The sequence below is a fragment of the Podospora bellae-mahoneyi genome, chromosome 4 (genome assembly GCF_035222275.1).
Source record: "Podospora bellae-mahoneyi strain CBS 112042 chromosome 4, whole genome shotgun sequence".
Lineage (NCBI taxonomy): Eukaryota > Fungi > Ascomycota > Sordariomycetes > Sordariales > Podosporaceae > Podospora > Podospora bellae-mahoneyi.
The window spans coordinates 458,813-479,691 of NC_085883.1; the positions used below are offsets into that span (position 1 = coordinate 458,813).

Here is a 20,879-nt window from a genome sequence, read left to right on the forward strand (position 1 = left end):
TTACTTACCGGTAATACGGGCTCTAAAAGTAAGATGTAAAAGGTATATAACCGTAGACGTATCGTACGGGGTAGCTCCAGTTCGAATACTATCTCCGATATCTTCCTTTTGACCTTAAACGGGCCTACTCGCCTATAGTCTAGCTTCTTACTAGGTTTTTTAATACGTAAATTATATATAGAAAGGAATATTATATTTCCTCTTTTAAAGCGAAGTCCCTCGAGCCTTTTAATATTATAATATTTCTATATCCTTTCCCTTATAAACTTTAGTTTTTACTTAAATTTACCGTAAAATATATATATTTTATTTACTTTAACCCCGGCCCTAAATACTTTAACGGTAGGTCCTTACCGTAAACTTACTTTATAACCGAAATTCGTAAAGAAAAGTATAATTTTCGTAGTCTTTATTAACGATATATTATACGCTAATTATACCGTAAATAATAGTTTAACCTAATCGTTTTACTTAAAATTAATATAATTCTATAAATATTATTCTATAATTTAATTAAGTCGCTCCGTTTAACCGTTTATTTAAGGGTAATAAGCCGATAACGTTTTATTTATTATCCCTAACTTTATTATTAACGCTTTTTAAAACTTCGATACGAATTTAATATCGCGATTTATAATAAACTCCTTTAGTTATATATATATTATTATAATATATTATAATATTATATTTATTAATTACTTTACTAATTAGGTTTTTTTATATAATAAAAAATATACTTATTTAATAAGCCTATCGATTATTATTAATATACTATCGTACTTAATACTAGTTATCGTATTTTTAAACTTTAATAATTTAATAATAAAATTTATAATAATTAAACTCTATAGCCGCTTTATTATTAATAATAACTTTAGAAATCTATAAAGTTTATACCTTATAACCCTCGTTCTCTCGTATATATAATATAATTAAATAACTTCCTTAACGTCGTCCTTAATCCTCGGCTAATTAAAATGCTATTTAATCTTTTCTATAGTCTTAGTAATACCTATATATCCTTTAAGCTTCGATGCGTAAATATTTATAATTAATATCGTCCGATTACCTAGCTTTACGTACGCCCGATTTTTATACTATAGCCTTCCCTAATTATTTTTCTAGATACCCTATAGCTCTAGTTTTTCCTACTAATATTACTTCGTAATATCGTTATTTAATTCCCTTTAATATTTATTAGAAATAACCTTCTCCCGATATACTATATAATACTCTATTTACGGCTATAATAAATACTTAAAAGTATTATTAAGCGCCTCTTTAAATAATAATAGTAACTCCTTAGGTATATCCCTATAGTAGTTAGTACGCTTATTAAGTACGTTTGCCCTAGCGTTCTCCGATCTCTTTTTATAATTAATTTAAAAATTAAATTCCGAAAGAAACTTTAATTATTATATTTACCGCGCGTTAAGGACCTTTATAGTAATAAAGTACCGTAGGTTTTTATAATCTATATAGACCTATATTTTATATTTAATATTATTAAAGTATAGCCTTTATTTCTCGAACGCTTCGATAATAGTAAATAGCTTTTTATTATAAATTAAATAATTTTAATATATTTTTTTAAGCTTCTTCGAAAAAAGGTTATTAAATATAATTTATTATCGTTATTTCGCTATTTTAATTACTTACCGATTATATAATTTAATATATTTACTTTAACTTTAAATAGTCGACTAAGGTTTAATAATTTAAATACCGGGTCCTTTAAAATAATTTCTTTTAATTCCTAAAAGGCTTACTTTTTTTCTTACCCTTACCGGAACTCTACGTTTTTCTTAATTAAGTAATTAAAAAACTTCGCGATATTTATATATCCTTAAATAAATATTTTATAGAAATTTATAAACCTTAAAAATTCTTTAATATATATTTATAACTATAGCGTAAGCTAATCTTTAATTACTATAATTTTCCTAAATTCTATATAAACCTTACTTAACGATATTAAGTATTTTAAATATATTATTTTTTATATATAAAACTCGCTTTTCTCTTTATTAACTAAAAGTCCGGCTCTATATAACGCATTAAGTATCTCTCGTACGTACCGCTTATACTCCTTTAAAGTACGTAAGTAAATAAAAACGTTATTAAAATAGTATACTACTGTTTTATTAAGGTATTTCCGTATTATATAGTTAACGAGAAATTAAAATATTACGGGCGTATTAGTTAGTCTAAATGGTATTACGAGATACTCGAAATAACTATAGGGCGTACGAAACGTTATTTTCTATTCGTCTCCTTCTTTGATCCGTATATAGGCGTACCCGATAAGTATATTTAAATATATAAAGTATCGCGCCCCGGCTAATTAATTTTATAATTTAAATATTAATAATAACGAATAATTATTTTTTACCGTTTCGTTATTTAATTATTAGTAATCTATATATAGTTATAAACTACCGTTCTTTTTCGGTATAAAAAAAATAGAATATTCTATTAATAATATAGACTCTTTAATATAACCTCTTTTTAAATTCTTATTTAAATATTTCCGTAACTTTTTACTTTACTTATCGTTAGTATAGTATACTTTAAATAATTATAATTTAGTTCCCTGTTTTAACTTAATTTCGTAATCCTATAACCTTCGCTCTAAAAGTCTTTTTAAATATTTAATTATAAAAGTTAAATATCCTCGATATTTTACCGGTATTACTTTTTTCTTACTTTTTTCTACGTTATTATAATAAACGTATTTATTAACCTCCGATATTTCTACTAACGTCGTTAATTTTACTTTTTCGATCTTACCGCTTATATCGATAAAGTATATTATTACTTTTTAAACTCCTTACGGTAGTACCGTAGAGGGTATTTATTTTATACTTTACTCCGTACGTACCCCTAATCTCCTATTATTAATTAAATACTTTTAAAATTCTTTTAGTCGTAAGTAATTACTATCTTTCTAATCGATATTTAGGTTATAGTCTTTATACTATAATTGCTTTAGGATTATATCCTTTGAGGGTCCTATATTTATAATATCGAATATAATTAAAATTATTTTTCCTTTAACTATAATATTTAAAAATAGTATCTCCCTATAAACCTTTTGTATACGAAATAGTCCTTATATAACGATCTATTCTTTCTTTTTCTTCTATAGTATCCGGGCCTAATATATAAACTATAGTAAAATTAAGTTCGTCTCTATATCTTTATTTATTAATATTATTACTTAGAAATTCCTTTATCGTATAGTAATTTAAAAACGTTTATCTCTCTTACTTCCTCCCTATATAGTAACGATTTCGTTAATAAACTTTAAGTCGTTATTTTATACTTTTACCTTACGCTGATACTTTCGAAAATACCGTTTGTAATCCGTTAAAGATTAACGGCCCCTACGAAAAGCCGCGAATTATTTCCTAAATAATTATATTATTTAAAAATATTTTTCTACTCCGGATTAATTAATAATATAAAATCTTTTAACTATACCCGCCTAGCTTTTTCCTACCTTCCGTCTCTTACTTCCCTAATACTTTTTTATATCTTCGTCCGATAATAATTTTTTTATTTAATCTTACGTATTTTATTTTAATAATATCGCTTAACCTTTTCTCGTAAATATATAGTATAGTCTAAGCTTAAATACTATCCTAATATTACTTCCTTTAAAAAATATATATTATCGTCCGTATTTTAACCTTCTATATACTCGGTATAGTATCTCGTATACCTTAATACGATTTATATAACCTAAAAGCTATCCTTTAGTTTAACCGGGTTTTAAACCTTTTATAAAAGGTAATCGTTTAAGTTTTTTTATTAAGTTTTTTCCTATTTAATTATAATTTTCCTAACCGGCTATAGCTTACTTTCCTTATTTACTTTACGTACCGGCTAATAACCGTATAGTATTTTACTTTAATAATACTTTATATATTTATATATAATATACTAAAACTAAAATACCTTCCGATATTCCGGATATTTAAAATAAAATTATATTATATTTCCTTTATAAAATATATATTATATAAGTATCCCTATATCTCCTAGTAACTTCGCGATTTTAATATTAATAACCTTCTTACTTTTCTAATACTTTTTTTAACTCTTATATATAAACTTTATAAGCTATAATATATTTTATAAAATAATAAATCTATATTTACTATACTACTTTTCCGGTATTATTTATTTAGTAGGTCCTTACGTAAGATTATCGCCTTTAGCGATTTCCGTAATAATTTCTATAATAATTTATATTAATTAATCCTATAATACTTATATTTAAAAATCTCTTTCCTCGTACTTCGCCTTTAACCTTTCTATTACTTCCCGCAGTTCCTAGAACTTTACCTCCTCTTATTCGATATATTAATTAAAGTTTTCTTTTAATCCGGTTATTCCGCCTTATTAATACCCGATAATTATTACTTTTATAACCCTCGGTCCTTTTAATATAATAATTACTATAATCTTTTTCTTTTAGCCGAATCGTTTAAATACCCGATAGTCCTTCTTAAAATATCCTACCTTACCGTAATTAAAATATTTAAAGTTATTTTTACTTTAATTCCGGCCCTATAGCCTTTATTATTATATAATATTAATATTTATCGGTCCTAAATATATAATACCGGAGTAATTAATACTAAAGTATCGTTTTCTATACTTATCGTTAGGGCGGTTATTACCTAAATACCCCTTATTACTATAGTAACCCTTATTACTACCTTTTTTTTCCGTACGACGCTAAAACTACCGATCGTCGATCCGTATAGCTATAGTAATATATTTATTAATAATATTAAACCTCGACTTTTTATATAATTTATCCTTTACTTTTTCCTTAAAGTTATTATAAAAAAGTTATATTAATCTCTCGTCGTTAATAATACTATATAAGCTATCGATCTTAAATAGAGCCGCGTAATTAACCGTTAAATACGTTTAATATAGGTTTATAAGCCTCTTTTACGCGCGCTTTACCTTATCGTACTTTCTAAATACCTCCTTAAACTTAATTTTAAAAATATAATAACTCTCGAAATATTTTATAATAATTTTCTTTTAATCGGATAGCTCCTCTTCGTAATAATTATTAAGGATAGGCTCGAACTATACGAAAGCCCTATCCTTAAGTTTAATAGCCGCGAAAATAACCTTTAACTTTTCGTTAATAAATTAATTTAGGTATTAACGAAAATAAGTTTTAAACTAAATTAAGAACCCTCTAAACTTTACTTTTTCTCTTCTATAGTATTCCGGTATTAGGAATTTAAGTACTACCTTATATAAAATTAATATAATAATAATCTACTCCCGAGTCTATTAAACTTCGTCTTTAAATTCCTTAAAACGCCGCATTACTTACTCTATAGTAAGTTAAGTATTAATAGTAATAAGTCCTTTATTACTTAGGCTAGGCAAGACGTTTCCTATCTAAACGTTTTTAGGTCCGGCTATAATAATAAAAAGACGCCTTTAATTTATCTGTAATAAAATTAAAATAAGTATATAACGTATAACGAACCTTTATCCAGAACCTCTAAAAGGGATACCGGTTAAAGGCTATTTCTAAATAATCCTAGTTCGGTATAATTAAATAGTGTACGATAAGATATCTCAATGTAAATACTAAATACCGTAAATATAACTTAAATTATATACTACGGAACTATTTATTTACACCAGCCAGTTCCTCCGTATATATATATCCTACGCTAAGCCTAGCGTTGTCCTGGATCGATAGGCTCGACACTCGATCCTATCGATACTATCCTTCTGGGGTTAACTCCTCTGGATCGACCCTCGATCCTGATGATCCTATTCTGATTGGTCCGTAATCCTGTGCTAATGATTGGTCAGTGGTGCGCCTGCGCCCCACTAGGTGTCAAGCCGTGACATTAATAATATTATATAAGCTATCGATTTTAAATAAAGCTACGTAGTTAGCCGCTAAACGCGTTTAACGTAGGTTTACGAGCCTCTTTTACGCGTACCTTACTTTATTATATTTCCTAAATACTTCTTTAAGCTTAGTTTTAAAAATATAGTAGCTCTCGAAATATTTTATAGTAATTTTTTTTTAATTAAACGGCTCTTTTTTATAGTAATTATCGAGGATAGGTTCGAATTACGTAAAAGCCCTATCCTTAAATTTAATAGCCGCGAAAATAACTTTCGACTTTTTATTAATAAATTAGTTTAAGTATTAATAAAAATAAGTTTTAAATTAAATTAAAAATCCTTTAAGCTTTACCTTTCCTCTTCTATAGTACTTTAGTACCGGGAATTTAAGTATTACTTTAGGTAAGGTTAATATAGCAATAATCTACTCCCGAGTCTATTAAGCTTCGTTCTTAAGTTCCTTAAAACGCTGTATTATTTACTCTATAGTAGGTCGAGTATTAATAATAGTAAGTCCCTTACTATTTAGGCTAGGCGGGATACTTTTTATTTAAACGTTTTTAAGTCCGGCTATAATAGTAAAAAGACGCCTTTAACTTATTTATAATAAAGTTAAAGTAAGTATATAACGTATAACGAACCTCTATCTAGAACCTCTAAAAGGGATACCGGTTAAAAGCTACTTTTAAATAATCCTAGTCCGGTATAGCTAAATAGTATACGATAAGATATCTTAATATAATTACGAATACTATAATTATAATTTAAATTATATATTGCGGAACTATTTATCTATACCAGCCAGTTCCTCCGTATATATAGACCTTATGCCAAGCTATATTTACTTCTTGCTCAGTGCCCTTGGCACACTAATCACGACTGCTTAGTCTGCTCAGTGCCCTGATCAGACTGAGCACCCCGCTCAGTCTGCTCAGTGCCCTGAGCGTACTGATCAGTCGTCCCTTACTGTGATTGGTTCTTCTCGTACGTTCTTCCGATTGGCCCCTATTCCCGTGGCCCCACAACCCGTCCTGTACCAGGGTTGTGACAATTACTAAATTACTAAAGTCTAAAGACACGGTAACCGGCGTTAAGTACGATAATATATTAACGGTAGTCGATAAGCTTACTAAGTAGGTATACTTCTTACTATATAAAGAGACCTGGTCGGTAGAGTAATTAACGGACGTGGTACTACAGTATATTATAGTAATATATATATAGCTAAGGGAATTTATTACGGATTGCGATACTAAGTTTGTATCGAAGTTTTAGAGAACGTTAATAACGAAGTTAGGGGTAGTAAGTAAAGCGTTATCGGCTTACTATCCTTAAATAAACGGTTAAACGGAGCGGCTTAATTAGATTGTGGAATAGTATTTACGGAATTATATTAATTTCGAGCAGGACGATTAGGTTAAACTATTGCCTACGGTATAGCTAGCGTATAATATATCGCTAACGGAGACTACGAAAGTTATACCTTTCTTCGCGAATTTCGGCTACGAGGCAGACTTACGGTAAGGGCCTACCGTTAAAGTACTTAGGGCCGGGGTTAAGGTAAATAAGTTATATATATTCTACGGTAAGCTTAAGTAAAAACTAAAGTTTATAAGGGAAAAGATACGGAAATACTATAATATTAAAAGGCTTAAGGGACCTTACTTTAAGGGGGAAAATATAGTATTCCTTTCCATACGTAATTTACGTACTAAAAAACCTAATAAAAAGCTAGATTATAAGCGGGTAGGCCCGTTTAAGGTTAAAAGGAAGATATCGGAAACGGCGTTCGAACTAGAGCTACCCCGTACGATGTATCTACGGTTATATACTTTTCACATCTCACTTCTGGAGCCCGCATTACCGACAAGTAAGGCTAATATATAGGCCGTAGCGGAGGACGAAGAAGAAAAGTACGACGTAAAAGAGATATTAGATTTACGGTTTAATAAAGGCTAATTAAAATATTTAGTTAGTTAGTTAGGATATCCGGCTATAAATAACTCGTAGGAGCTATAAGTATACCTTAATTACTTAAAGAAATTAAAAAAATTCCACTAACGATATTTAGACCGGCTAAAACCTAAATAGGTAAAAATAAATCCGGGCGTAAAAGGACCTTACTAAGCCCTTTTAAGCCTAGAAAAACCTTAATAAGAGTCGAACCTACGCCTCCGACAAAATAGTTAACGTATTATATATTATACTATAAGGTTAGAAAGTAAGAAGGAATCTAGGCCTAATTAGTATAGTATACCCCCACTACCGTAAAAAGACGTATTACCGGCGGATAATAAAAAGCTAGCCCTGGCTTATAGCTAGATAGCTATAAAATAAAGCTAGGAGAACCTCGGTAGGATTCGAACCTACGCCTCCGGCAGAATAGTTAGCGTACTACACGCTATACCACGAGGTTAGAAGTAGTGAGGGGACCTAGGTATATCAAGCGCCACGCGCCTTAACCACCTTAGGAAGAGGAAGGCGTACTAGCGGCGGCATCTTATGCGGTTAGGAAGGACGGACCGGCCGTGCTAGTATCGAAGGAAAGATCGGAAGGCTAGTCGAGGCCTAAGGAAGGATCTAGGAAGGAAAAGGCCGAGGCAAGAGTAGTAGTGGAAGAAGAGGTAGCGGAGGCATCCGCTACCGGCGGGCCATGCGGGATAGTAGGCTGCGCGGAAGACTCTCTTTCCTCCTCCTTAAGGAGACGAGACTCGCGACGGAAGGTAGTAAGGGCTCGTACCTCGAGGGTACGCGATTATGCCTCGAGACGAAGGAGCTTATTTAAGGTAGCTTACTTTTCGGTATCCAGGCGCTCTTTCTCCTTAATAAAAGGACGGACTATAGGATTAGTAAGGGAGCGTACGGTAGCCCAGGAGAGGACTTACGATCTACGCTATAGATATTATAGTGGGAATAACTTACTTTAATATACAGGAGGTATCGGTCGTATCGAGAGGAAACTATATACTTAAGGCTATTTTCTTTATAGTAAGTATATTTAGGTATAATAAGGCCGAACTTCTTAAGGAAAAGTATTTAATCGCGGCGACGGTCGGTACTTATATAAGTAAATTTCTTTATACGGTTAAATATAATGATAGGATAAAAGAGAAGGAAAATTTACTATAGAGATACGGCAGGAAAAGGGGATTAAGGACTACTTTAGGAATACGGTTACCGGAGCGTCGACCTAAGAGAAAAGGTATTATATTATAGTTAACCTAACGGCAGGTCGCGCAGTAGGTAAGGCGCGGGACGTCCCTAGCTAATTATTAAGGAAACCAGGAGGCAGCTAATTAAGGCTAGCCAGAAATGCTACGGCGCTAAGAGGCCTAAGCAGTCTGCAAAATATAAAATATTACGGGTGATCGAAGGTATAATACAACGAGCACTCCGCAGGATACAAAGTACTAGGAGTGATCGGGGCCGTAATAGGGCGAGTACCTTAGGGCCCCGAGGTCTATATATACGGAGGAACTGGCTAGTATAGATAGATAGTTCCGTAATATACAATTCAAGCTTATATTTACGGTATTTTATCTTTATATTGAGACATCTTATCGTATACTATTTAGCTGTACCGAACCAGGATTATTCAGAAGCAGCCTTCAACCGGTATCCCTTTTAGAGGTTCTGGATAGGGGTTCGTTATACCTTCCCATTTAACTAAATACTTAACTTTTTTATTTATTATAATTAAATCTATTACTTTTTTTATTTAATAGTCTTTTACCTTTACCGGCTTAGCTTCTCGCAAGACCTAGTTTAAATTAAGTAATACCTATCCGCTAATATAATAAAGCTAAATAAAAAAAACGTAGAAAGTATTATAAATTTATTAATATTTAAAGAGAGTTAGTCGGATAGCGATAAGAGAAATTACTTTCTAAATCTTAAACGGGTTTAATATTCTTTTATTTAACTTTTTAAAGGGCCGCCAAATCTTAATATACTTAACGTTAAGTATTATTAATTAATTTTATTTAAATAAAAATACTTTTTTTTTCTTTAAATTTACTTACTACTTTATACGTTTATAAATATTTTTTAAAAAGTTCTATACTTCCTTATAAATTTAGGTTATTTAATAGGTATATAATTAGCTCGAAAGGATATAAATAATAATATTCGATAAAAGATTATTAAAAGTAAAGTAATAACTATAGTTATCGAAGAAAAGTAATATACTTATAAGTACCTTATAGGCGTTATTATACGCGAATTTTATTATAAAAAATAATTTATTTTAATTAATTATTTTATAATTAACGAAAGTACGGAAATATATTTTTAATTTTTAATTAATAATTTTTATTTAACCGTTTATTTATAAATAAAAAATTATATTTATATAATTATTAATATTAATAAACTTTAAAAAAAATTCTTATAGGTAAATAGTAAAGCGTAAGTCGCGATTTAAAATAATATTTATTAAAACGCTATAGAATCGCTAATACTTACGCGTAAAGATCCGGATTAGGTCGTAGTTTTCTTCGTTTTTACGTATAAAGGAATAAAATATATTATTTTAATAAATATATTTATAATAACTTAAATCGAATTATATTTAAAAAATAATAATAAGTTTATAATAAAGTTTATAAAAATTACTCTTTACGGTTTCCAAGGGATCTCTATCGGCTAAAGTAATCTAAATATATTATAGTAGAAATTTTTATTTTATTAATATTTTCTATATCTTTATATATATTTACAGACGTACTAATCTATACTTAACTATTAAAAATTACGTCGAATAAGGTTAATCGTTTTATTTATACTTAAGTAATTAATAACGACGGAATTATATTTAAATTTAAAGATTTTTTTACGTAAGGCTGGATTATTAAAGATTTTTAATAGATTATCATAATATAGGAAACCTTAATTTTAATATTTATTTTTTAAAAGTATTATTAAACTTTAAATATATTTAGCGTTTTAATAAATAATTAATTTAACTTTAGCGAAGAATTTATTACTTTACGCTAGGGTAATTAATATATTAATAAACCGGGTAAAGGAAATTAAAAAAGAAAGCCTTGCGTTTAATAATAAAAAATAATAATTTTTTAGAACCGAAGTAATCGGTTAATACTTATTTCCTTTTTTTTAAGCCGGTATTAATCGAGTTTTAAAAATATATTAGCTTTACTATTCAATTATTTTAAACGATATATAATAATAAAGTTATAAATAGTAAATTTTTATATTTACTTTACTTATTATTAATTTAATACTTTTATTATTATAAAGTAAATTAAGTTTTAATAATTAAAATATACTTCGATATAGTATTTTATTTTTTTAAGTATTTTCGTTATTTTAAAAAGTAATTTATAATTATTAATAATTCTTTATTATATACTTTATAATTTATTTTTAATTTAATAAATTTCCGGAAGTAAAATATTGTAGAATAAAATTTTTTATTATCCGCCTTTTAAAATATAATTTTTCTTAGGGTGAAATTTAAAGCGTTTATTTCGATAATTATTTATCTAAAGGGATCGAAGTAGGTAAGGATAGGTACGGTAGTAAATATTTCTTTAAACCTACGAAAAGTATTTTCTATCGTAAGCGTTTATTTCTAATATTTAACCTTTAGTTTTAAAAATCTTATTAATAGTTTCGCGATATTTAAAAATTCCCTAATAAAGTATTAATAAAAGTTAATAAAGTTAATAAATAATTACGTTACTTTTAAAAAAGTAAGTATTAATTAATTAAAAATATAATTTACTTTTTCTTTTAATATAAAAATACCGGCTTTTAAAATAATATAGTTTAAGTATTTTACTTAACGTATTACTTATATACTTTTTTTAATAAAAATAGTTAAATTATTTTCCTTTAAATATTTAAATATTTTTTTAATAAGCCGATCGTACTTTTCTATATTATCCGCGTAAATTAAAATATTATTTACGTATATTAGGATTTTTATATCGATTAGGTCGCTTAATACGCTATAAATTATTATTTAAAAGGTAATTAAAACGTTAATTAATTTAAAATATATAATTATAAATTCGAATAGACTATAGCGGTAACGAAAAACTATTTTTTACTTATTTCTTTTCTTAATTCGAACGAAATTAAATTTATATTTTAAATTAATTTTAATAAAGTATTTAACTTTAATAAAGCGGTTTTATAATTCGGTAATAAATAATAAAGGATACCGATTAAGGATTATAATAACGTTAAAGGCTTTTTAATTAATTATAAGCCGAAAGTAATTTTTATACCTTCCTTTCTTTTTAATAGAAACATTTTTATTAATTATAAAGACGGGGATACTATAAAGGGACTTAAAAGGTTTAATTTTATTTTTTATTAATATTTTATTTAATTAAGTTTATAAAAACTTAAGTTTTTTATTATTAAAAAAGTAAATAGGCCCCTATAATGATATTTTATTTTTAATTAGGTCGATAATATAATTTTAGGGTTTATAATTAAATAGCTTTTAAAAAATATTATAGAGTACGAATAGTATAAAGTCTCTAAAATATTTAAAAATCGTACTTCGCTCGTCTATAATATTAAAAATAATTTTATTCATTTTTTTAAATACCGTTAAATTAATATACCGTTTACGGTATATAATAAATATAAATATAATTTTAAAAGGATTTTAATTATAAAAGCCGGTTAGCCTATACTTTTATAGATATTAATATAGTAAAATAGCGTTATATTCCGGATCGAACTTATTAACTTTAAATTATAATTTAATAAAATAATTTTCTATATATTTAAATATTATAGTATTAAAGTAAAATACTTACTTCTTTACGGTTCTTTCTTTAATAAAGGATTAAAAGTAAAAGCTAAAAGGATAATAAAAAATCTTAATAAAAAGTTATTTAATTACGTTTTCCGATAGGATTAATATTATACTATTAGGATTAAAAAAGACCTGTATCGGGTACTCGCGTAGGCGCCTTATAATAGTGTCACGGTTTTGGGAGACAGTGGGGCACACCGGACCAATCAGGGCTGGACCGGGCGATCGAGCGGGGCTCACGGTCCAGTAGGACGGAACGGACCAATAAGGTGGGGACCGGGGACCGTGGTGGGTCTCACGGTCCACGGTCCAGTATCGGCCAATCCGGAGAGGACCGAGGACCGTCTATAAGCCAACGGTCCACGGTCCCCTAATCTATATATACGGAGGAACTGGCCGGTATAGATAAATAGTTCTATAATATACAATTCAAGCTTATATTCACGGTATTTAGTATTTATATCGAGATATCTTATCGTACATTATTTAACTGTACCGAACCAGGATTATTCAGAAATAGCCTTTAACCGGTATCCCTTTTAAAGGTTCTAAATAAAGGTTCGTTATACATTATATACTTACTTTAACTTTATTATAGATAAGTTAAAAACGTCTTTTTACTATTATAGCCGGACCTAAAAACGTTTAAATAGAAGGCGTTCCGCCCAACCTAAATAGTAAGGGACCTACTATTACTAATACTTAACCTACCGTAAAGTAAGTAATACGGCGTTTTAAAAAACTTAAGGACGAGGCTTAATAGACTTAAGAGTAGATTATCGTTATATTAACCTTACCTAAAGTAGTATTTAAGTTCCCGGTACTAAAGTATTATAAAAGAGGAAAAATAAAGTTTAAAGGGTTTTTAATTTAATTTAAAACTTATTTTTATTAATATTTAAACTAATTTACTAATAATAAGTCGAAAATTATTTTCGCGGCTATTAGATTTAAAGATAAAGCTTTTACGTAGTTCGAACCTATCCTCGATAATTACTATAAGGAAGAGCCGTCCGATTAAAAGAAAATTACTATAGAATATTTCGAGAGTTACTATATTTTTAAAATTAAGTATAAAGAGGTATTTAGGGAGTATAATAAAATAAGGCGTATATAGGAAAGGCTCGTAAACCTACGTTAAACGCGTTTAGCGGTTAATTACGTAACTTTATATAAAATCGATAATCTATATAGTACTATTAACGATAAGAGGTTAATATAGCTTTTCTATAATAACCTTAAGGAAAAGGTAAAGAATAAATTATATAAAGAGTCGAGGTTTAATATTATCGATAAATATATTACTATAGTTATACGGATCGACGATTAGTAATTTTAGCGTTATATAAAGAAAAAAGGTAATAATAGAGGTTACTATAATAATAAAAAGTATTTTAATAATAATTGCCTTAACGATAAGCGTAAAAAATAATACTTTAATATTAATTACTCCGGTACTATATATTCGGGACCGATAAATATTAATATTATATAGTAATAAAAGTTATAAAGCTAGGGTTAAGGTAAAAATAACCTTAAGTATTTTAATTACGGTAAAGTAAAATACTTTAAGAAGGACTATCGGGTATTTAAATAATTCGGTTAAAAAAAAAATTACAGTTATTACTATATTAAAAGGACTAAGGGTTATAAAAGTAATAACTATCGGGTATTAATAAGATAAAGCGATAGGATTAAAAAAAGATTTTAATTAATACGTCGAATAAAAAAAAGTAGGGTTATAAAAGCTATAGAAAGTAATAAAAAGATTAAAAGTAAAGTACGAGGAAAAAGAATTTTAAATATAGGTATTATAAGATTAATTAATATAGATTATTATAAAAATTATTACGGAAATTACTAAAGGTAATAATCTTATATAAAAACTTATTAAATAAATAATATTAGAAAAGTAATATAATAAATATAGATTTATTATTTTATAGGATATATTATAGCCTATAAAGTTTATATATAAAAGTTAAAAAAAGTATTAGAAAAGTAAGAAAGTCGTTAATATCGGGATCGTAAAGATATTAAAAAATATATTAATACCTATATAATATATACCCTACGAGGAAAATATAATATAATTTTATTTTAGATATCCGGAATATCGGAAAGTACTTTAGTTTTAATATATTATATATAAATATATAAAATATTATTAAAGTAAGGTACTATACGGCTATTAACCGGTATATAAAATAAGTAAAAAAAATAAATTATAATTAATTAAGAAAACTATAGTTAAGTAAAAAAAGGCCTAATAAAAAAACCTAAATAATTATCTTTTATAAAAGGTTTAAAACCCGGTTAAACTAAAGGATAGCCTTTAAGTTATATAAATCGTACTAAAGTATATAAGACATTACGTCGAGTATATAAAAGGTTAGAATATAGACAATAGTATATATTTTTTAAAGGAAATAATATTAAGATAGTATTTAAGTTTAAACTATATTATATATTTACGGGAAAAAATTAAATAATATTATTAAAATAAAGTATATAAAATTAAATAGAAAAACCGTTATTGGACGAAAATACGAGAAAGTATTAAGGAAATAAAAAACGGAAAATAAAAGAAAGTTAGGTAGGTATAGTTAAAAAACTTTATATTACTAATTAATCCGAAGTAAAAAAACGTTTTTAAATAATATAACCGCTTAAAAAATAATTTACGGCCCTTCGCGAGAGCCGTTAACCTTTAATAAACTACGAACGGTATTTTTAAAAGTATCGGCGTAAAGTAAAGATATAAAATAATAACCTAAGGCTTATTAATAAAGTCGCTATTATATAAGGAAAAAATAAAAGAAATAAATACCTTTAAATTACTATACGATAAAGGGATCTTTAAGTAGTAATATTAATAAACGGCGGTACGGAAATAAATTTAATTTCGCTATAATTCGTATATTAAGCCCGGATACTATAAAAGAAAAAAAAAATAAATCGTTATATAAAGACTATTTTATATATAAAAGGTTTATAGGGAAATATTATCCTTAGATATTATAGTCGAAGGAAAAATAACTTTAGTTATATTTAATATTATAAATATAAAACCTTCGAAAAATATAATCCTAAAGTAATTATAATATAAAAATTATAATTTAAATATCGATTAAAAAAATAATAATTACTTACAATTAAAAGAACCTTAAAAGTATTTAATTAACGATAGGAAATTAGAGGTACGTACGGAGTAAAGTATAGGATAAGTACCTTCTACGGTACTACCGTAAGGAGCTTAAAAAGTAATAATATATTTTATCGATATAAGTAGTAAAATTAAAAAAGTAAAGTTAACGACGTTAATAAAAATATCGGAGGTTAATAAATACGTTTATTATAATAATATAGAAAAGGGTAAAAAAAAGGTAGTACCGGTAAAATATCGAGGATACCTAGCCTTTATAGTTAAGTATTTAGAGGGGCTTTTAAAGTAAAAGCCGTAAGATTATAAAATTAAATTAAAAGAGGGAATTAAACTACGGTTATTTAAAGTATATTATATTAATAATAAATAAAGTAAGGAACTATAAAAGTATTTAAATAAAAATTTAAAGGGAGGCTATATTAAGGAATCTATATTACTAATAAGATATTCCGTTTTTTTCGTACCGAAAAAAGATAGTAGCTTATAACTATATATAGATTATTAATAACTAAATAATAAAACAGTAAAAAATAATTATTTATTACTATTAATATTTAAGTTACGAAATTAATTAGCCGGGGTATAATATTTTATACGTTTAAATATACTTATCGGGTACGCTTATATATAGATTAAAGAAAAAAACGAATAAAAAATAGCGTTTCGTACGCTTTACGGTTATTTCGAGTACCTTATAATACTATTTAAGCTAATTAATACGCCCGTAATATTTTAATCTCTTATTAACTATATAATACGGAAGTACTTCGATAAAATAATAATATACTATTTCGACGATATTTTTATTTATTTACGTACTTTAAAGGAATATAAGCGATACGTACGAAAGATACTCGATACGTTATATAAAACCGGACTTTCGATTAATAAAAAAAAACGAATTTTACATATAAAAAATAATATATTTAAAATATTTAATATTATTAAGTAAGGTTCGTATAGAATTTAAGAAAATTACGGTAATTAAAGACTAACTTACGTTATAATTATAAATATATATTAAAGAATTTTTAGGATTTACGAATTTCTATAGGATATTTATTCGAGGATATATAAGTATCGCGAGGCTTTTTAATTATTTAATTAAAAAGGACGTGGAATTTTAGTAGGGGTAAAAAAAGGAGTAGGTTTTTTAAGAATTAAAAGAGGTTATTTTAAAAGACCCGGTACTTAAATTATTAAACCCTAATCGATTATTTAAGGTTAAAGTAAATATATTAAATTATATAATCGGTAAGTAATTAGGGTAACGAAATAATAATAATAAGTTATACCTAGTAATTTTTTTTTCGAAAAAGCTTAAAGAAATATATTAAAATTATTTAATTTATAATAAAAAGCTATTTACTATTATCAAAACGTTCAAGAAATAAAGGTTATATTTTAATAATATTAAATATAAAGTATAGGTCTATATAAATTATAAAAATTTACGATACTTTATTACTATAAAGGTCTTTAACGCGCGGTAAATACAATAATTAAAGTTCCTTTCGGAATTTAATTTTTAAATTAATTATAAGAAGGGATCGGAGAACGCTAAAGTAAATATACTTAGCTAGCGTATCGATTATTATAAAAATATACTTAGGGAGTTACTATTATTATTTAAGGAGGCGCCTAATAATACTTTTAAGTATTTACTATAGCCGTAAATAAAGTATTACGTAGTATATTATAAAAGGATTACTTTTAATAAATATTAAAGGAAATTAAATAACGATATTACAGAGTAATATTAGTAGGAAAAGCTAGAGCTATAAGGTATTTAGAAAAATAGTTAGGGAAGGCTATAGTATAAGAATCGAACGTACGTAAAGCTAAGTAATCGGACGATATTAATAATAAATATTTATATATTAAAGCTCGGAGGATATATAAGTATCGTTAAAACTATAGAAAAAATTAAATAGTATTTTAATTAATTAAGGATTAAAAACGATATTAAGGAAGCTATTTAATTATACTATACGTATAAAAGAACGAAAGTTATAAAATATAAGTTTTACGGATTTTTAAAGTTACTATTAATAGCGGAACGGTTATAGAGTTTAGTTACTATAAACTTTATTATTAAATTATTAAAGTTTAAAGATACGGTAACCTATATTAAATATAATAATATATTAATAATAATCGATAAGCTTACTAAATAAATATATGTTTTACTATATAAAGAAATCTAATCGGTAAAGTAATTAATAAACGTAATATTATAGTATATTATAGTAATATATATATAGTTAAAGAAGTTTATTACGGATCGCGATATTAAATTTATATCGAAATTTTAAAAAATATTAATAACGAGGTTAGGGGTAGTAAGTAAAGCGTTATCGACTTACTATCCTTAGATAGACGGTTAAACGGAGTAGCTTAATTAGATTATAAAATAGTATTTACAGAATTATATTAATTTTAAATAAAATAATTAAATTAAATTATTATTTACGGTATAATTAGCGTATAATATATTATTAACGGAGACTACGAAAGTTATATTTTTTTTCGCGAACTTCGACTACGAAATAGACTTACGGTAAGAACCTACGGTTAAAATACCTAGGGCCGGGATTAAAGTAAATAAAATATATATACTTTACGGTAAGCTTAAATAAAAATTAAAGTTTATAAAAAAAAGGATATAGAAATACTATAATACTAAAAGGCTCAAGGAACCTTACTTTAAGGGAGGAAATATAATATTCCTTTCTATATATAATTTATATATTAAAAGACTTAATAAAAAACTAGACTATAGGCGAGTAGGCCTATTTAAAGTAAAAAGAAAGATATTAAAAATAGTATTCGAATTAGAACTACCCTATACAATACGTTTACAGTTATATACTTTTTATATCTCACTTTTAAAGCCCGTATTACCGGTAAGTAAAGCTAATATATAAGCTATAGCGGAGGATAAAAAAAATATAATATAAAAAAAATATTAAATTTACGGTTTAATAAAAGTTATTTAAAATATTTAATTAATTAATTAAAATATCCGGCCTTAAATAATTTATAAAAGCTATAAATATACTTTAATTACCTAAAGAAGTTAAAAAAATTCTACTAATAATATTTAAACCGGCTAAAACCTAAATAAATAAAAATAAATCCGGGCGTAAAAGGACTTTACCGGGCCCTTTTAAGCCTAAAAGAATTTTAGTAGGAGTCGAACTTACGCCTCCGATAAAATAATTAGCGTACTATATACTATATTATAAAGTTAAAAAGTAAAAAGGAATCTAGGCCTAACTAATATTATATACTTTTATTACTATAAAAGATATATTACCGGCGGATAATAAAAAGCTAGCCCTAGCTTATAACTAAATAGCTATAAAATAAAGCTAAAAGAACCTCGGTAAGATTCGAACCTACGCCTCCGGTAAAATAATTAGCGTACTATACGCTATACTACGAGGTTAAAAAGTATAAGGAAAACTAAATATAAGTAGCGCTACGCGTCTTAATTACCTTAGGAGGTAAAAAGCGTACTACTAGCGGTATCCTAGGCGGTTAGGAAGGAAGGACCGGCCGTATTAAGGTCGAAAGAAAGGTTAAAAAGCTAATTAAAGCCTACGGAGGGATTCAGGGTTTAAGGAGTCTATAGGGTAGTATCCTGCGCGGCGGTAGGTTACGTAGAGGTACCCGGGGAACTAGAGGGCGGTACGGCGGACTATACTACCCGGGCATCCTTCTCCTAAATACCCCGCGCGAAAAGACGTTCCTTATAATTATAGAGAGAGTAGTATATTCGTTTTATCCGGATTAGCTTAACAATTAATTACGAAAATTAATTTTTAAGCTTTTACTCTTTATACTTAAATTTATCCTACTTTTCTATCGTTCAGGTTATTATTAAATAATTAATTACGGTATAAAAAGAAGAGAGGGATATACCTATAAACGGAACCGACGTTAGAACCGTTATACGGAATCTTACGGCATATATACTTAGCGTATCGTAAAGATCTAAGGGCTATAATATATAAGCGTTTTAAAATAAAATAAATAAAGTACGGTATAACGGAAAAACTATAATAGAAAATTCGCGAGGCGAGGGTAATAAACTAATTAGTTTTACGATAACGTTTTTATATATAATTAAATATAATAAAGATAAAAGAAAGGTAAAGAGGAAAAGACTTACGGTATTATTAATAATAAAAAAAGACTAGGCCGTAGGGGCTTCGGCCTAGGAAGGGGAGTATTATATTACGGTTTTAAGAGATAGTGGGGTATACCGGACTAATTAGGGCTAGACCGGGCGATCGAGCGGGGCTCACGGTCCAGTAGGACGGAACGGACTAATAAGGTGGGGACCGGGGACCGTAGTAGGTCTTACGGTCCACGGTCCAGTATCGGCCAATCCGGAGAGGACCGAGGACCGTCTATAAGCCAACGGTCCACGGTCCCCTAATCTATATATACGGAGGAACTGGCCGGTATAGATAGACAGTTCCGTAGTATATAATTTAAGCTTGTATTCACGGTATCTAGTGTTTATATCGAGACATCTTGTCGTACACTGTTTAGCTATACCGAACTAGGATTATTTAGAAGCAGCCTTCAACCGGTATCCCTTTCAGAGGTTCTGGATAGGGGTTCGTTATAAATAGCCTAAATAATACTTATATTAATAATAGGCCGGGTTTTTACCTTCAGCTAATAATATAATTATTCTTTATTATTTTCGCCTAAATAAAAACATTTAATTTTTATAATAATAATATTAATTAACCGATTATATTTTATTAACGTAAGTAAGCGGCCTAATAAAAATCCGTTTCCGTACTAAATATATTATTATTATATATTTTAAAAATTAATAATTTTTTATTATCGGTTTATATTTTAATAGTATCGATTCGTATTTTCTTTAAAGGTATTATTTTTCGTTTTTCTTTTTTTTCGGTTTTATATTTAACCCCGGCTACCCTAAATAAGGCCGTAGGAAGGTCGTTACCGGAAATATTTTTTTAGCGA

The 20,879-nt window shown here is 27.3% G+C and overlaps 2 non-coding genes across 2 annotated transcripts; both read left to right on the forward strand.

Annotated features, from left to right (window-relative positions):
* The first annotated feature begins 8,249 nt into the window (after nucleotides 1-8,249).
* Nucleotides 8,250-8,320, forward strand: QC761_0061750. The gene has a single exon. It is a non-coding gene; the product is annotated as a tRNA-OTHER (tRNA).
* A 10,926-nt stretch (nucleotides 8,321-19,246) lies between these two features.
* On the forward strand, nucleotides 19,247-19,317 carry QC761_0061760. Its single transcript has one exon. It is a non-coding gene; the product is annotated as a tRNA-OTHER (tRNA).
* The last annotated feature ends 1,562 nt before the right edge of the window (nucleotides 19,318-20,879 follow it).